Source organism: Mandrillus leucophaeus, unplaced genomic scaffold (assembly GCF_000951045.1).
Source record: "Mandrillus leucophaeus isolate KB7577 unplaced genomic scaffold, Mleu.le_1.0 Scaffold568, whole genome shotgun sequence".
In the NCBI taxonomy this organism is placed as follows: domain Eukaryota; kingdom Metazoa; phylum Chordata; class Mammalia; order Primates; family Cercopithecidae; genus Mandrillus; species Mandrillus leucophaeus.
This window is the reverse complement of record NW_012106119.1, coordinates 537424-543341: the sequence shown is the minus strand read 5'-3', so window position 1 is coordinate 543341 and position 5918 is coordinate 537424. Positions and strand designations below refer to the sequence as shown.

The 5918-nt window shown below is 35.2% G+C and overlaps 1 pseudogene across 1 annotated transcript in view; it reads left to right on the top strand.

Annotated features, from left to right (window-relative positions):
• Positions 1-971, top strand: part of LOC105552626 — an 11220-nt pseudogene extending 10249 nt beyond the window's left edge. The window contains exon 2 of the transcript XR_001008041.1: positions 331-971. The product of XR_001008041.1 is annotated as a 60S ribosomal protein L21 pseudogene (transcript). The remainder of the gene's footprint in view (positions 1-330) is intronic.
• Positions 972-5918: the final 4947 nt, after the last annotated feature.

The window sequence follows — 5918 nt, the reverse complement described above, 5'->3', positions numbered from 1 at the left end:
TAATTAATTATATTTTGAATTCTATTAATTATATGTAATTAATTATATTTTGAATTCTATTGATTCTTATATATAATTAATTAATTATATTTTGAATTCTATTAAGCAATTCAAGTTAAAATACACATTAATTTTTGCCAGAATAAATTGCCACCATAACAACTATAAGAATTGCTAATTTTATATGAAAAATTATTGAGACTTTTGATATTTAAATAAGGAAATGAAACAGCAGTGCACTTAAAATATAATAATTTTAAAAAATTATACAGAACCATAGTGTAAATTAAAATATGTGCATATCTTCTTTGCTGTTTTAAAAATAAACAGCTCTTTCCTTTCGGCCGGAACCGCCATCTTCCAGTAATTTGCCAAAATGACGAACACGAAGGGAAAGAGGAGAGGCACCGATATATGTTCTCTAGGCCTTTTAGAAAACATGGAGTTGTTCCTTTGGCCACATACATGCGAATCTATAAGAAAGGTGATATCGTAGACATCAAGGGAATGGGTACTGTTCAAAAAGGAATGCCCCACAAGTGTTACCATGGCAAAACTGAGAGAGTCTACAAGGTTACCCAGCATGCTGTTGGCATTGTTGTAAACAAACAAGTCAAGGGCAAGATTCTTGCCAAGAGAATTAATGTGCGTATTGAGCACATTAAGCACTCTAAGAGCCGAGATAGCTTCCTGAAACGGGTGAAGGAAAATGATCAGAAAAAGAAAGAAGCCAAAGAGAAAGGTACCTGGGTTCAACTGAAGCGCCAGCCTGCTCCACCCAGAGAGGCACACTGTGTGAGAACCAATGGGAAGAAGCCTGAGCTGCTGGAACCTATTCTCTATGAATTCATGGCATAATAGGTGTTAAAAATAAATAAATAAATAAAAGACCTCTGGGCTGAAAAAAAAATAAAAATAATAAATAAATAAGTAAATTAATAAAAACAGAAATCAAACACACAACAGAAAAAGAAACAGCGGTGAATATAAACACTAAAAGACAGTGTAGTATACTTTAGGAAGACAAAAATATTTTTGCGAATGGTTTTAAACTTTATATAATACAACAAAGTAGAAAAAGAGGAATTAGATTATTTCATAATTCTATTATTTGTAGAACTGTTTGGTAAACTAGAATTTCTAATAGTAGTCATAAATTTCGTTTAAGATATGTTTCCCTCCCACTTTGTAGATTCTTCACATCTTTCAAGGATAAAGCACACCCCATAATTCATAAGGAAAAATCATGTACAAGAATTATGATAAATTGTACAATCTAGATATATTTAAGGCCAAGTAATATCAAGGAAAAAAGAGTTAGAGGAAAATTAAGTCCCGATAGATATTTTAGTCCTCCATAAATTTCTTTGAAAGTAAGTGTTTGTTGCAATCCAGAAGCTGAGAGTGTTATGTAATTACTGCTGCACTATATACTCAAGTTCTTGTGATTGAACTACAAAATCTTAGCTGCAATGGTTTTTGATGAGTTTATACTTATTCTTTTATCCCAAATAATTCATTCTATGATGTGAGATTTATTTTAGCTCAGCTTTCTCCAAATGTTTATTTTAACATTTAGCCGTTCAGCACTCATTTCTTCAACAATTTACCGATCACTGCTGTGGTTTAATTGTGTCCCCCAAAGTTCATGTATTGGAAACTTACTCCCCAACACAACACTATTGGGAGCTGAGGCCTAATGGTAGGTGATTGGGTCCTAAGGGCTCTGCCTTTACGAACGGATTAATGCCATCATACAGTCGGTTTGTTATCATCAGAGTGGGCTTCTTAGAAAAGTGAGTTTGGCCCCTCTTGCTCTCTCTTTCACTCATGTGCTCTCTTGCCCTCCCACCTTTTTCCATGGGATGTTGCAGCAAGAAGATCCTCAACAGATGTGGGCCCCTCGACCTTGGACTTCTTAGCTTCAGGACTGTAAGAGAGAAAGAAATCTCTGTTTTCTGGGATTCTGTTATAGCAGCATAAACAAACTAGGCCAGTTACCTGTTTTGTGACAGGCAGTGCTCTACCCCTTCACAGTCTGATAGAACTGGCCGTGATGATGGGCCGCTATGGTAGCCATTAACCTCAGGAGACCATTGAGAATTTGAAATGTGGCTAGTGAGACTGAGGAAATAATTTTTTATTGTACTTAAGTTTTTTTTTAACTTAAATTGAAATAGCCACAAGTGAACAGAGGCTACACTATAACACGGCACAGCTCTAGACTCTTATGAAACAGGGAACAAAAGAGGCAAACATCACTGCCCACATGAAACTTAAATTCTAGTAGGATGAGATAAAGTAATTAAAGATAATCATATATTAAGTAATAATAGATAAAATAGAATAGGATAAATGGGATTGGAACTACTGAGAGTGGGACGTGTATAATTCGGATCTATTCATCTGGGAAAGTCTCACCGAGGTCACGTTCAAGTAAGCACTTAAAGATGATGAGAGTTAGTCATGTGGATTTCAGAGAGAAGAACCTTCCCAGGAGAGAGAGAGGAAACAGCTTGTGTAAAACCCTAAGGTGAAAGCTTATCTGACATTTTCAGGAAGAGGGACTAGGCCAGTATGACCACCTAACTATATATTTGAGGCAAGTTAGTTAGACAGACAGAAAAATAAGTATGTGTGTTTTGGAAAAAATAATGAAGCATATGGCACTGATACTTTACAATACCTTTAAATATAGCACCAATTTCTGTAATCATTGCATTTGTATCTGCTGGAAGTTTTTGAAGTGTTCAAAAACTCAACCATGTGAAATTGCTATTGATGTTTAAATATTTTTAAAGAAATTAATTTTCAAATATGTAGCTCATGTATCTAAGCTCAAGAAACACCGTGTTGTAAATTTTTGTTTGTTAGCTATACACTGAGCACCAAATTGTGCCCAAGGCCCCACAGGTATTAGAGATGTTGTCAATAATATCTATGTTATAATATAATTTCATTATTAGATGCTGAAAGATATAACAATTTTTTCTTCTTACTCTCTTATTAACCAATGACTTCAATTTTTCTTTTTATACCTCTTCCTAGGTACTTGCTATTCCATTATTTTTGTTCATATCAGTATTTATATTTTCAACCCTAGATTCTAAATTCTTGGCATCTTGCTATAGTGCTTTATTCCTAATAATTCATTCCTGTGTTGATTAAAGGAAAATAAATGAAAACCCTTGATATGCTTATTGGCTCTATATTAATACTCCAGCTTTCTATACTGTACCTAGTACCTGTGTACTTGAGTTTTACTTAACACTATATAATTTTCTCTTTTTATCAGGTAGAAACAGCCTGAGCAATTAACTAGTAGTAGCTACCTATAAACTTGGCATATGTATACAATTGTTCAGTGGAGATACAAGTAGGAAAAGATTAAACTTTTGAACAAAGAAATATGTATACCCAAGCACTGCCACTTGTACCCAGTAACAGTCCATCTATTCAACTTTATCAGGAAATGCAATGTTAAATGCGTTTTTGTGGAAACTTAACAGTTGGTGAAAGTTCAACAGTTTGCAGGAACTGAAGTAGATACACTTCAATTTAATCCCTCTTTGATAAAAAGCTGTCTTAACGCACAAAACAGAGTCCACAAAATCATAAACAGAATTATTGATCTGGAGCATGTCACTTGGTTTCTCTGAAACAAAGTTGCCTCATCTGTAAAATGATGCTTGCCTCCTGATCTCACAAAGTTGCTGCGAAAAGGTAGGTCTGTGTGAAAACATGCATTTTCTTAAATGTTTTAACTTTTATTTTAGGTTCCAGGATACATGTGTAGGTTTGTCATATAGGTAAACTGCGTGTCACTGGGACTTGGTGTACAGATTATTCCATCACTCAAGTAATTAAGCGTATGGCCTGGTAAGTAGTATTTGATCCTCTCCATCTTCCCACCTTCCATCCTCAAGTAGGCCCTGGTGTCTGTCATTCCCTTCTTTGTGTCCATGTGTCCTCAATGGAAAACATGTTCTAAAACTGTAAAGAACTGCATAAATAAGACACCATCATCTTTGTTAATGAAGATCCTTTAAACTTTACTCTTCTACATCCTCAGTTTGAAGATCAGTGATTATACCAGATGCTCGTGCCCTTACAACCAACTTCTGCTACATTAAATAAGGCCCCCCAACTTACTTATAGCATTTTTTAGTTTCCTTTTCTTCTTCACTGTCAGGTCATTAGTGTCACTTTTTGTCATTCTCAAGAAAATCCACATGTCTGCCTCTTACAGTCAGCAGTTGATACCTCCTAATGCAATGGTTGTTAACTATTTCAGTCAACACGCTGTTTGTGAGTATTGCTCCTTTTATCATTCCTCCCCCCAAAAAATTAAACATACATTCATTTTGTGGGCATTTTATCAAATTCGGGAGAATTCCATAACAACTCTACATGGCCCTTGTCAGAATTAATTCAACTAGAAGATGGCCCTCTTTTTCTTTATCTGTCTTGTCTTAGAACTCCAAAATAGGATGACAAATAAACAAAATGTTTTATTTTTTAAAGTTTATAATTTAGAGAAGACACAAGTTGAATTTAACTGCAGAGCAAGAAGTAAGAAGTCGCCCTCCTATGGCTGCTACATGTAAAACAACATTCAAGCTTCCCTCTGCACCACCTATTTTGCAGGTTAAGATAAAGGAATCTCTCTAAATAAATCAGAATTGAAACACAAGACCCACAGAGAAGAAAATGTAACATTGGTGTATAGAATACAAGTTCCAAAAAGCTCCCAAAAGTGGATAGATCTACCCAAAACCCACGTTGAACAATGGGACAATCAGTGGTGATCCTGGCACACTGCAGATTAAAAGCCCTTCTCCCTTTGTCCTGCCCTCCTGGAAAACACATAACCTTCCTGGATCCTCATGCAATTGCAATGAGGAGAAAAGAGTTCCAAAATAACTGGGATTGAACTTCCTATCAGGCTGGCATAACAGGATCTTAGAACCAGATTTCCTTGCACACTCAAGTATGTTGACAGTTATACCCAGCACAAAAAAGAGAAAGGCATAGTAGATCTAAACAGTTAAAAAAAAACAGTAGAAACAGTAGATCTAAACCAAATGAGGCGGGAAGGGAAGTCCTTGGATAACAACCATGAACAGGACTAAAGGATGGTGAGTCTAGTGTGGAGTAGCAGAAGGAGGATGCTGAGAAGAACAGATCAAAGCACAATATTGTATAATAGAAAGATTGGGAGGATTGAAGATCAAGGGTATAACAGATAATTCAAGGAAAGGTAACTAGCAATATCAGAAAAAAATTAAAGTAGTACAAGAAAGGCAGGATTTAAATGGGAATCAAAGTGTGGCTTGAGTTGAGATAATAGATGGAGTCTAAGCAAATAGAGGCCATGTGATCTGAGTGATGGAAGCAATCTCCTCTGAATAAATTGGAATTGAAACACAGGACCCACAGAGAAGCAAACATAATGGTAACCCATATCTTGGCCCAAAAGAAGTGTGATTATGTAAAAATTTATTGATTAGAGTTAGCCTTTGGACAAAGCATGGACATTTGGCCATGGTGTAGTATAGAATCAAATGTCAACAACCTTGACATGGTACAATTTAAAATGTGGCTAAAGTAAGAAGGAAAGGGATGAAGGAACATGAGTGGAGTATGGGAACAACTGTTCTCATTTTAATGAGACGAAGCAAAATACAGATGGCCAAGAATGTATTTAGAATTATAAAAGTAACCAACAGATTAATGAAAAGTAATAATATCATTACATAATTATCAAAATTCAAAGTAGAAAATGCAAAAATAAAAAGGAAAGTGGAAAAGAATTAGAGGAGCAAGGAATACTGGATTGCAATTTGCAGAAATAGAAATATGAGTTTTATTTGGAATCATGGAAAAAATCACTGGAAGAACTTAAAAAAAAAAAAAAA